This window comes from Halichoerus grypus, chromosome 7 (genome assembly GCF_964656455.1).
Source record: "Halichoerus grypus chromosome 7, mHalGry1.hap1.1, whole genome shotgun sequence".
In the NCBI taxonomy this organism is placed as follows: Eukaryota; Metazoa; Chordata; class Mammalia; order Carnivora; family Phocidae; genus Halichoerus; species Halichoerus grypus.
In genome coordinates, this window is record NC_135718.1 from 57,083,365 (window position 1) to 57,096,081 (window position 12,717).

Below are 12,717 nucleotides of genomic sequence, written 5' to 3' on the forward strand. Positions count from 1 at the left end.
GCAATATAATTCTGAAATATTGTTGCTCCTTTAAGTAACAGAGCAACAGGCAACTCAACAGAGCAACTCTGGAAAACCTAGACAGAATTCACAATTTCCTGTGACCGCGAATAGTTTCCAGTCCGGAATGGATAGATCCCCGCCTGTCAAAAATATGGCCCTTGATGAGCAAATTAGAAATGCAAAAAAGACTTGTAGCTATTTCTTGTAAAGAGCGAGCTGGATAAGGGGAAGATAACATTGTTTTCCTGCTTATGAATTTTCATATCCTTTCTGTGCCCAGATCTGATGGTGGTTACAAGATCAATCACAGCAGCAAGTGCCGATGACTAATGCAATTATTGAGAGGGGTCTTTAATTTCCTGGAGGCAAACACCATTACCCGCCACCTCCACAGCGAGGACGAGGAGATGCCAGGACCACTGGGGAGTCAGTGATGGAAGAAATTATAAAACTGATGCAATTACTGAGAAAATGATGAAATGTGTCACAATGAAAGGCTTCAGTTCCCTTCAATTTCAGGTTTTGTGATATGCATCAGTGTGGCTGTGTCTTCAGCATTATTACTTCTCAGCTGCCTGTGTCATCTTACCCTCATTGAGGGAGAATATTTTGTAGCAGGCAGCTCATTCTCATCCTTTCTCCTCCCATCCGGGATCTTTCATTTCTTTGTTTTTGCTTGGACAGTTTCTTGTATTAATTAGCTGCCCCACATGAATGTTTTCATAGTGGAATCTAGGTTAGGTTTATGGAGAACTAGATCTTTCTCTCGTTCTAACCTGTGGGATTTAGGGAAAATCACTTGAACTCTCTGATCCAGTTTCTTCTGCCTGTGGCTGGAATCTCCCCTGTGTAGAACACAAGATCTCCGCCCAGGACCAGGTCCAGAGTTGGCCTGCTTCCAACCTCTGCTGGGAGCCAGGACAGTGTGGGACTGAGGGGGAGTGTGTGGTTTAGAAGTCGAGGACTAGTGAGGACAGGGAAGGCAGAGAAAGAGGATGTGTCTTCTCCATCCTTCTAATAACTTGTTCTTCCTTGCTGTTTTTTTTTTTTTTTTTTTTTAGATTTTATTTATTTGAGAAAGAATGAGCAGTGGGGAGGGGCGGGGGGAGAGAGAGAGAGAATCTGACTTCCTGCTGAGCAGGGATCACCATGAGGACAAGAGATCCCGTAGGGGTGGGGGATGTGTAAGGGGACAGGGATGTGTGTCCACCAGTAGCAGCTAGCTAAAAATGCTGTTTTAGAAATTCCACCAGTGCTTAAACAATAAAAATGTGGCACTGAAAAATTTAGAAATGGGGACATCTGGGTGCCTCAGTCTGTTGGGCGTCCGCCTTCGCTCAGGTCATGATCCCAGGGTCCTGGGATGGAGTCCCACATCAGGTTCCTTGCTCAGCGGGGAGCCTGCTTCTCCCTCTGCCTGCCACTCCCCCTGTTTGTGCTCGCATTCTCTGTCTCTGACACATTAATAAATACAATCTTTAAAAAAAAGAAAAATTTAGAAATAAAAGCTTAAAAATTTAGGAAAAAAAGCCGATGTGAAGGTTATTCACCAGATAATACTTAAAGAGAAGTGATTGGCTATGTAGCCCGAGGCAAGTCCTTTTATTTCTTTGAGCCCATTTCCTCTCTTGTAAAATGAGGAGACATAAACCTCATTGTACCGGGAAATGAAACGAACCCAGGAAAATTGTGAACCCAAACCAGACTGTTCTGGTTTTAATTCTCTTTTGGTCTAAAGTCAAGGAATCAGGGAGTCTATGCATCAAGGCAAGGACACTACACTGGCAGACATCCATAGTGATTTCAACCTTGGTGAAAATATGTATTTAAGAGGTGGCTCTGCAGAGAGCACTTGACCATCAGTATAACCTTGGGCAAGTTTACTCATGTCCCTGTGCCTCAGTTTCCTCATCAGTAAAATGGGTTAGTAAATACCTCGATGTAGGACACAAATATTAACTATTTAAAAATATTAACTATTAATAGTAGCCATTGGGAAAGAAAATCAGAGAGTGACTAAAAGTTTTTTTCCAACACTTTCCCAAACTCTAGGATGGTGCTCCAGCATCACTCAGGAACTTGATACAAATGCAAATTATTGGACACCACCTTAGATCTACTGAATCGGAATCTATGAGGGATAAGGCCCAGGACTCTGTTTGGAATCTCTCTGGAATCTCCATGGGTTCGTTATGGATGCTGAAGTTTGAGCAATACTATTTTAGAATTTTGCTCTCCAGAGTGTGGTCTAAAGCCCAGAATTATCAGCACCACCTGGGAACCTACTAGACATGCAGAATCTGGTGCCCCATTCTGGATACGCTAAGTTGTAATCTGTGTTTTAACAAGATCCCCAGGTATTTCTATGCATTTTAAATCTTGAGAAGCACTGCCCTAGAACTGCATCTCCAATACAGTAGCCACTAGCCTTATGTGGCTATTACAATTAAAATTAAGTTAGTTAAAATGAAATAATTTTAGAGATGCAGTTCATCAGTCACACTAGCCATATTTCACATGCTCAAGTACCACATGTGACTAGTGGTTACTGTATTGGACAGTAGAGATTACAGAACATTTCTATCATCTTAGAGAGTTCTGTTGGACAGTGCAGCTCTAGAATAATTATTACAATAATTTTTTTTTTTTTTTTGTAGCCACAGAGCATCTACATGGAGAAAATTGCCTGGGATAAGGGTGACAAACTAATGTTTAAAAGAGCCAGGCAGGCAAAGTAAATGGATGAAGTCTGTCAATTTTAAATGAACAAAGAGCACAGGTACCATGGTGAGTGGCCAGTGATACTCAGCCTTTGTGCTGGGGCTCCGGTGGGGAGTACTGGGTTGGGAAAGCATATTCAGATACAGCCAATGGTTACCATGGAAGAGGTTAGGCCCGGCTACACTAGACAGTTTCATTTTTGTTTAAAATCTGGATTTTTATGTAAGTCTTAAATTTTGATTACTAAACAAACACCTGATTCAGCATTACTGAATACCAGATTTGACCTGGTGTTGTGGCCTGAAAATCAAGCTGTGTGGTTCTGCCTTGCCAAGATCAATTGTTTGCCTTATGTATATCCTCCTTTATTGTCTCTATTTCTTATTTCTTCTCTTCTTTTGATTTCATCTTTGCTTTCTCTTTCCTTTTGTTCTTTTCTTTCTCATCCTCTAATTTTTCTTTCATTTAGTAAGAATTTGTTGAATGCTCTGTGCTGGGGACTGAGGATACAAAGATGAACCAACATTGCCTCTCTGCCTCAGAGAGCCCACAGCTCAGTGGGAGACTCAGACATGAGTTGAGGTAATGATAGGATAATTTGTGGGGTGCCCTAGGAGAGGTGTGTCCGAAGCCCTATGGAGTGGTAAGTAAAGAGTAAATCATCTTTGAGTGGGGGAGAGGTCAGAGAGGTCTTCGCACATGTGTGGATATTTGAGCTGGGTTTTGAAGGATGTACAGGAGCTCTCCACGCTGAGGAGCTGGGATAGGAGTGGGAGAGTACTTTTAGTGGGAGGAACAGCTTGGAGACTTGACAATGCTTGGTGTGTTTGGAAAGAGAAAACTTCTGGTAGCTGATGTATAAGGTATAAAATGTTATTTACCAGACTTCCTTGTTCTCATAGTCTGTCTGGTAGCCACTTCCCACCACAATTTGGGCCACTTCCCCGTACCCCCAGGCTCCTCTCATCAGGGTCTTGTGTCCCCTGGATCTAAATCTTCCTCTTGAATTTCCTCCCACCTCCTGCTGTCTTTTCATTCCCTCTTCCCCCCGCCTAGATCTCCTTCCATCCACTTAAAATTCAGAGTTCCCTTTATATATTCAAAACTACCCAGTGCTCAACCAACCAGAGGGAGAATAAAGATGCTGAGATTGTTAACCCACCTCCTAGGAAGGTAGTTTAAATGTCAATGACTCTGAGAATGTTATTTGGATCCTGATTCAAATTTAGTGTTAAAAAAAACTGAGACAATTTGTGAAATGATTGGAAATTTGAACATTAACTGGATATTAATAATTGATATTTTTAGGTGTGATAATGATATTATGGTTGGGTTAACATAAGTCCTTATTCTTAGAGGTGCATCAGATATTTATGGATGAAATGATAAGAAGTCTGAGATTTGCTTGAAAATAATATAGGAGGGGAAGGAGTGGATGAGGTTCAGATGAGACAATATTGGCTCTGTATTTATAATTGTTGAACCCAGGTAATAGGTACATAGAGTTCATTACACTAGACTCTCTATTTCTGCATATGTTTGCATATGTATTATGTTTGAAATACTCCATGTTATTGGTTGAATTGAGTCCTTCAAAAAGATGTGTTAGAGTCCTAACTCCTAGAACCTCTGAATGTGACCTTATTTGGAAAATAGGGACTTTACACATGAAATCAAGCTAAAATGAGGTCATTAGGGTTGGTCCTCATCCAATACGACTGGTGTATCTTTATAAGAAGGGGGAAACTTATATGGCCAACTAATACTTGACAAGGAAGCCACGAATACTCAGTGGGGAAGAAATTATTTCTTAATAAATGGTGTTGGGAAAACTGGATGACTGCATGCAGAAGAATGAAATGGTATCTCTGTCTTACATCACTCACAAAAATGAACTCGAAATAAAGTAAAGATTTAAACATAAGACCTTCAACTGTGAAACTCCTAAAAGAGAATATAGGAAAAAAACTCCTTAACATTGGTCTTGGCAATGATTTTTTTGGATAAGACACCAAACGTAAGCAGCTGAGCCAAAAATAATAACTGGGACTATATCAAACTAAAAAGCTTCTGCTCAGCAAAAGAATCAATAAAATGAAAACACAACCTACAGAATGAGAGAAAATACTTGCAAATCAATTCCTGATAGTGAGTTAATATCCAAAATATATAAAGAACTCATATAACTCAATAGCAAAAACTCAAATAATCTTTTTTTAAATAAAGATTTTATTTATTTATTTGTCAGCAAGAGAGAGAGAACACAAGCAGGGAGAGCTGCAGACAGAGGGAGAAGTAGGCTCTCCGCTGAGCAAGGAGCCCAATATGGGACTCGATCCCAGGACCCTGGCATCCCAGCTCAAATAATCCTATTAAAAATGGGCAGGGGAACTGAATAGACAATTTTTCAAATAACACATACAAATGGCCAACAGGTAACATGAAAAAGTGCGCAACATCACTAATCATTAGGGACATGCAAATCAAAACCACAATGAGATACCACCTCACACCTGTTAGAAGGGCTATCATCAAAAAGACAATACAATAACAAGTGTTGGTGAGAGTGTGGATAAAAGGGAACTCTTGTGCATTGTTGGTGGGAATGTGAATTGGCACAGCCACTATGGAAAACAGTACAGGGCTTCCTCAAGAAATTAAAAATAAAACTACCGGGGCGTGTGGGTGGCTCAGTCGATTAAGTGTCTGACTCTTGATTTTGGCTCAGGTCATGATTTCAGGGTCATGAGATTGAGCCCCAAGTTGGGGTCCGCACTGGGCATAGAGCCTCAAAAAATAAATAAAATAAAATAAAATAAAATAAATAACATAAAACTAACATATGATCCAGCAATCCTACGACTTCTGGGTATATATCCAAAGGAAATGGAAACAGGATCTCAAAGAGATATCTGCACTCCTATGTTTATTGCAACATTACTCACAACAGCCAAGATATGGAAACAACCTGTCTGTCAATAGATGAGTGGATAAAGAAGTTATCTCACACACACACACACACACACACACACACGGGAATATCATTCAGCCATAAAAATGAAGGAAATCCAGCCATTTACAATAACATGGAAGAAACTTGAGGGTATTATGCTAAGTGAAATAAGTCAGACAAAGAAAGACAAATACTGTATGATATAATTCATATGTGGAATCCAAAAAAGCTGAACTCATAGAAACAGAGTAGAATAGCGTTTACCAGGGGCTGGGGGTGGGGGTGGGGGAAATGGGATGTTGGTCACAAGGTACAAACTTCCAGTTATAAGACAAATAAGTTTGGGGGAATTTAATATATAGCTGGTTATTATAGTTAATAATACTGTATTGTATACTTGACAGTTGTTCAGAGAGCAGATCTTCAAGGTTCTCACCACAAAAAAGAAATGGCAATTATTGGGATGGAGGTGTTAGCTAACACCGTGGTGGTAATCATTTTGCAACCCATAGGTATATGAAATCAACACACTGTACACCTTAACTTTATGCAATGTTATATGTCAATTACATCTCCATAAAGACAGGGAGAAAGAGGGGGGTTTTGGACAGAGACACACAGAGGGATGCCTTGTGACTGGCAGAGGCAGAGACTGGAGTAATACGGGTGCAAGCCAAGGACTGATGGCCAACACCAGAAGCTAGGAAGAAGCTAGGAAGAAGCAAGGAAGAATTCTCCTTTCTAGCCTTCGGACAGAGCATGACCCTGCCTACACCCTGATTTCTAGCCTCCAGAACTGTGGGAGAATAAATTTTTGTTGGGACAAGTCACCCAGTTTGTGGTTTTTGTTGTGACAGTCCTAGGAAACTATAAAAAATTAAAATAATAAATATTACCTACTTCCCTCTCTTAAACTTTTTTCCCCCCTCTGCTTCTTCTTCTATCACATCTTAATCTAAATACCTTCACTGTGTGTCCACCCTGGGCATAATGCTGTGTTACTTTGAATAAGGAGAATGACTCAGAACCAGAAGTCTGAATGTGAGGTTGAGGCAGAGGTAAGGAAGGAGGGGTTTGCAGAAAACTAGACAGAGGCATAAACTACCTCACAAATCTATGCAGCTTCATCAGGCCCCTTGCATGCCCCGAATAAGCCATGCTCCTCTAGGGGGTGGTTAGTTCCTTCTGCAGGCCATGAGGCCTGTTTTTTGGTCTTGGCTATACCATTTGCTAAGTTGGAGATGTGGGGCAAGCTGTTAAATACAAAAGACTTATTTTCTTCTCAGTAAAGTGAGGGGGTTGGGTTACACCAGGAAACATTCCTTGTCTACCTAACCATGGCTCAGGTGCCCCTTTCCCACCTGAACCAACCTGCTCCTACTTTAGCGGGCATTATCCCATTTGTCATTGGTTACCATCTACCGCTGCCACAGGATCGTGAGCTCCTTGAGGCAGGGACTGTCTTGTTCACCACTGGATCCCTTTGCCGAATCCCTGGCTTCTCACGTAGTAGAAGCACAACAGAAGTAGCCTGCCACAACAACACTGTATTTGTGGTAGATCTGTACAAATGTGTGGTAGAGGGGCGCCTGGGTGGCTGGTCCGTTAAGCGTCTGCCTTTGGCTCAAGTCATGATCCCAGGGTGCTGGGATCGAGCCCCGCATCGGGCTCCCTGCTCAGCAGGGGAGTCTGCTTCTCCCACCCCTTCTCCCTCTGCCCCTGCTCCGGGGCACACTCTCTCTTTCTCTCTCTCTCTCAAATAAATAAATAAAATCTTTAAAAAAAAGTGTGGTAGAATTTCTCTTTCAAAGAGCTACAGAAGAAGCCATTTGTCTGCATGTAACTGTTTTTTTTTTAAAAATTTATTTATTTGACAGAGAGATAGCACAAGTAGGCAGAGTGGCAGGCAGAGGGAAAGGGAGAAGCAGGCTCTCTGCTGAGCATGGAGCCCGATGCGGGGCTCAATCCCAGGACCCAGGGATCACGACCCGAGCCGAAGGCAGACGCTTAACCACTGAGCCACCCAGGCGCCCCTGCATGTAACTGTTCTAACTCTTCTCTGGACTCTGCCTGGTCCCTCTCTTCCATATCCTATTTGGGGATCGGTGTCTGAAAGTCTCTCTTCCTTTCTCCCCTCCCAGAGGCTCCACCTCACTGTGTTTGACATTAGTTATACATTTGGTACAATGCCCAAAACTGTGCTGAGAATAACTAAAGTGCTTGCCTAGGGTAGATTTTTTTGAGTGTGTGAAAAGTTTGGTGCTTTTTAGTGATGAGAGTTAAGCCTTACAGTTGGTTTCAGAAAGGAAACAAGAAAGGGACGGAGTACTACGGGTGTTTAACAAGGACGTGGAAGAAGGATTTTTCTTTGCTCAAGGGAAGACATCAGAACTTGGAGATATGCACGTACAGTTGAAGCCCTGAAGAAAAATGAGCCAGAGAAAGCACTTCAAACACATGCAGGTTGGTTTCTGCAGTGCCTATGGAATGAGATCTTTCCTTAGGAATGATTCCATTTCAGGAACAAGGGAATTTCACGATGCAAAGTTACCATGTGAAAAACGTGTAATCTGTTATTTTAGCAGAGTGATACATTAAGACTGGCATTTTGGTGGACTAGTCTCACAAACTGCCTGGCTATTTCTTTAACAAGGTGGTTTTTAGGATTGTTTCTACTCTAAATTTCTATGCTTCTTTGAGTAGAATCTTTTCTATTCCACTTTCAAAATAATTCAAAGTATTTTCTACCCAGACTAAAAGTTGATGGAAGGTATGACAAGGAAATGTAAAGATTTTTCCTCCCAGCAATATATTCGCGTGGCCCCTAAGAAATTTTTCTTCAAATCTACAAGGTTGAGTCACCATTCCCCAGATGGCCACAAGATGGCAGCTTTGGGCTAATAGTAGGAGAAAGATCCACCCCAAAAAGTGTTTGCTAGTTGCTGTGATGGTGCAAAAAGACTCCAGACCTGGTGGTTTCTTTGCCTCTCCATCTCCACAGTGTGCTTTCCAAGTTGTATGTAAGGCAGAGTCCTGGCTATCTCTGTTTGTCCCTCAGACCCACCCTCTGCTGTCCTCAGGGGCAGAGGCTGACCAGTTGCTTTTGGCCAATGGGGAGGCTCAGCCAGGGAGCAGAGGGAGGGAGAAGAATGAGGAGGTGGGGCTACCCCCTTGCAGGATCACCTTGCACCGCTTGCGTCCCCTAAAGGGAGGTTACTGCTCTTCTGGGGCAGCCCTCTTTTCAGAACTTTTCTTCTGGGTTCTGGTGGCTATTCCCTCCCCTCGTAGGAGTGGTGACAGCTTTTCTGTCCCTTGTGGTTTCTTTGTACCCCCTCCATACCTTTGTAAATTGTTTATTAAACCCATATAGAAAAAAACCCCATATAGAATTGTGCTAAATTGAATGTGCTTTCTGCTTCCTGCTGAGATAATGACTGATACTATATTAACCATGCCTTTTTATTTTTTGCATTTCTGATGTTTTGACCTATGAGACCTTACTAAATTTGGAGAGACTGCCCCTCCCATGGCTAGCCAATTCCTAGAGACAGGGAACAACTCACCTGCTCTTGTGGCTCTTGTCTGCAAACACACCAATCCTGAGCCCACACCCCACCGCCTCCTTCCTCAAGCTCTTACACTCAAGGCCACTATTCCCCTGCCCTAATCTGTCCTGGGGACCAGTACCAGACAAAAAGGGACAGCCCCTGGGCTTCAGAGCCTGCAGAAATCGTTCAAATCAGCAGCCAATCTTAAACCTACTTACCCTGACTCACCTGCTTCTTTCGGCAGAAACCAAAATAAGGACTTTAGCCTGGGTGGCTCAGTCGGTTAAGTGTCTGCCTTCAGTTCAGATCATGATCTTAGGGTCCTGGGATCGAGTCCCACATCAGGCTCTCTGCTCAGCGGGGAGCCTGTTTCTCCCTCTGCCTGCAGCTCTTCCTGCTTGTGCTCGTTCTCTCTCTCTCTCTCTCTCTGATAAATAAGTAAATAAAATCTTAAAAAAAAAAAGACTCTATCCCATAATTTCCCCCTTGCTTGCTTGCGGGACCTCTGGACAGACCCAGTGCCTCCCTGCATTGCCTCTGTGGTGTGGCATGCCCCCTCCTCTAGGGAACAGTGAGTAACAGACTTTCCTTTCAGTGTCAGTCTTCTCATCTGTTGGCCTCCCCATACCTGAATAATAATAAAACCTACATTTTACTTACTTATTTATTTATTTATTTTTAAAGATTTTATTTATTTATTTGACAGAGAGAGACACAGTGAGAGAGGGAACACAAGCAGGGGAAGTGAGAGAGGGAGAAGCAGGCTTCCCGCAGAGCAGGGAGCCCGATGCGGGGCTCGATCCCAGGACCCCGGGATCACGACCTGAGCCGAAGGCAGACACTTAATGACTGAACCACCGAGGCGCCCCATTTACTTATTTATTTTTAAAAGATTTCTTTCTTTTCTTTCTTTGTTTATTTTTAAAAGATTATTTATTTATTTATTTGACAGAGAGAGAGATAGCAAGAGCAGGAACACAAGCAGGGGGAGTGGGAGAGGAAGAAGCAGGCTTCCAGTGGAGCAGGGAGCCCGATGTGGGGCTTGATCCCAGGACCCTGGGATCATGACCTGAGCCGAAGGCAGACACTTAATGACTGAGCTACCCAGGCGCCCCTCTTTATTTATTTTTAAGTAGTCTCTACACCCAGCGTGGGGCTCAAACTCACAACCCTGAAATCAAGAGTCGCATGCTTCACCGACTGAGCCAGCCAGGCACCCCTAAAACCTACATTTTATTTTATTTTTTTATTTAAATTCAATTAGTTTCAGATGAGAGGTCAGTAATACATCAGTTGCATATAACACCCAGTGCTCATCACATCACGTGCTCTCCTTAATGCTCATCACCCAGTTACCCCATCCATCCATGCACCTCGCCTCCAGCAACCCTGTTTGTTTCCTATAGCTAACAGTCTCTCATGGTTTGTCTCCCTTTCTGATTTCTTCCCATTCAGTTTTACCTCCCTTCCCCTTTGATCCTCTGTGCTGTTTCTTATATTCCACATATGAGTGAAACCACATGATAATTGTCTTTCTCTGATTGACTTATTTTTCTCAGCATTAATACCTTCCAGTTCCATCCGTGTTGATGTAAATGGTAAGATTTCATCATTTTTGATGGCTAAATAATATTCCATTGTGTACATATACCACATCTTCTTTAGCGATTCATCTGTCGATGGACATCTGGGCTCTTTCCACAGTTTGGCTATTGTAGTCATTGCTGCTATAAACATTGGGGTGCACGTGCCCCTTCAAAAGTGTTTTCAAATACGTGGAAAGCATAAGGGAAGTGTCATATACTTAACTCTAAGAAAGAATATTGTATGGAAAGCATCTTTCAACTAACATCTTCTTTCATGAAGATAGAAGCATTAAACATACATTTTAAGACAGATACAAGTGTTTTGATACTTTTATCATTTTTAGAAAGTGACATTGCAGAAGAGTCATAACTGGGAAATGTTACAGCTGTATGGTGAGGTTTAGCTGGAAAGATGAAAATCTCTATTTTTCCAGTGGCCAAACATTTGCCCCAATGAGAAATTCTCAAATGCTGTAGTAATAATAATAGATAATAAAACAGAGCCACTAAAAAATTGAAATATGAAGATATGGCCTAGTTAGCAGCAGGCTGGATGTTTTATAGAGACAGTCTTGAGAAAAATGGTGAGAGGGTTTTTGTTTTTGTTTTTAAATGAAGCTTAAAATGCATTGGGGCGGGGGACCAAAGAATAATTTGGAAAGACATACTACTTGAAGGTGGTATTGATATATTAATACATGTTAGAAAAGAGGGCTCAAGGGGCACCTGGGTGGCTCAGTCGGTTAAGCGGCTGCCTTCGGCTCAGGTCATGATCCTGGGGTCCTGGGACCCTGGGGTCCTGGGTCCGGCTCCCTGCTCAGTGGAGAGCCTGCTTCTCCCTCTCCCTCTGCCTGCCACTGTGCCTACTTGTGCTCTCTCTCTGTCAGAGAAATAAATAAAATCTTAAAAAAAAAAAAAGAAAAGAGTGGCTCAGGAAGCATTAGTCTGCCTGAGCAGTGGTCATTTTTCGGATGACCGGATGAATGTAAACGAAAATCAAATAGTCACAAGTAGATCTGAACGATATATTGGCTTATTTCCATGGCAAAAAGAACAAGAAAAGCAATAGATAAGAGTGTCTGTGAGCCTCTTTGCCTGCATTTTAGAAATAAATTCATTTCTAATGAGAATCCACCCTCAAGTCAGTCTTGCAAAGGAGTTGGGACTGTGCTGGATTAATGTAGGTACTGAAAAAATTCAAGTCCTACATCTCACCCCCGAAAGGTTCTGCAAGAAGTAGTAACTGACAGTTGGTCCCATGGACCTCCCATCACTCCCTTTCCTTATAAACGACCTTTGTCATTCTGCAGGGAAGTTTCCAGACCTGCATTCTTTGTAATCCAGTCTTTGCTGTCCTTTTCATAGCCAGAGGCAGTGAGCACTACACCCCAAGACCATTTGAGTTAGTAGGGGCTGTGGTCACAGGAATTATTACGGAAGCATCTTGAATTGTTAATAAAAATTCATGAAGTCCAGTAGTTTCTGGTAGAATATGGAATTAAGGACAGAGAGAGGAAAGAGCAGGAGGAAGGGGAGACCATTTCCAAGAACTAACTCATTTGAGATGAGAAAAGGTAAATGGCGCTTTCACTCTTAGCCCTTGCTTTTCCCTGGAAATGGAAAACAGTCTCTCATGGTTTGTCTCCCTTTCTGATTTCTTCCCATTCAGTTTTACCTCCCTTCCCCTTTGATCCTCTGTGCTGTTTCTTATATTCCACATATGAGTGAAACCACATGATAATTGTCTTTCTCTGATTGACTTATTTTTCTCAGCATTAATACCTTCCAGTTCCATCCGTGTTGATGTAAATGGTAAGATTTCATCATTTTTGATGGCTAAATAATATTCCATTGTGTACATATACCACATGATAATTGTCTTTCTCTGATTGACTTATTTTTCTCA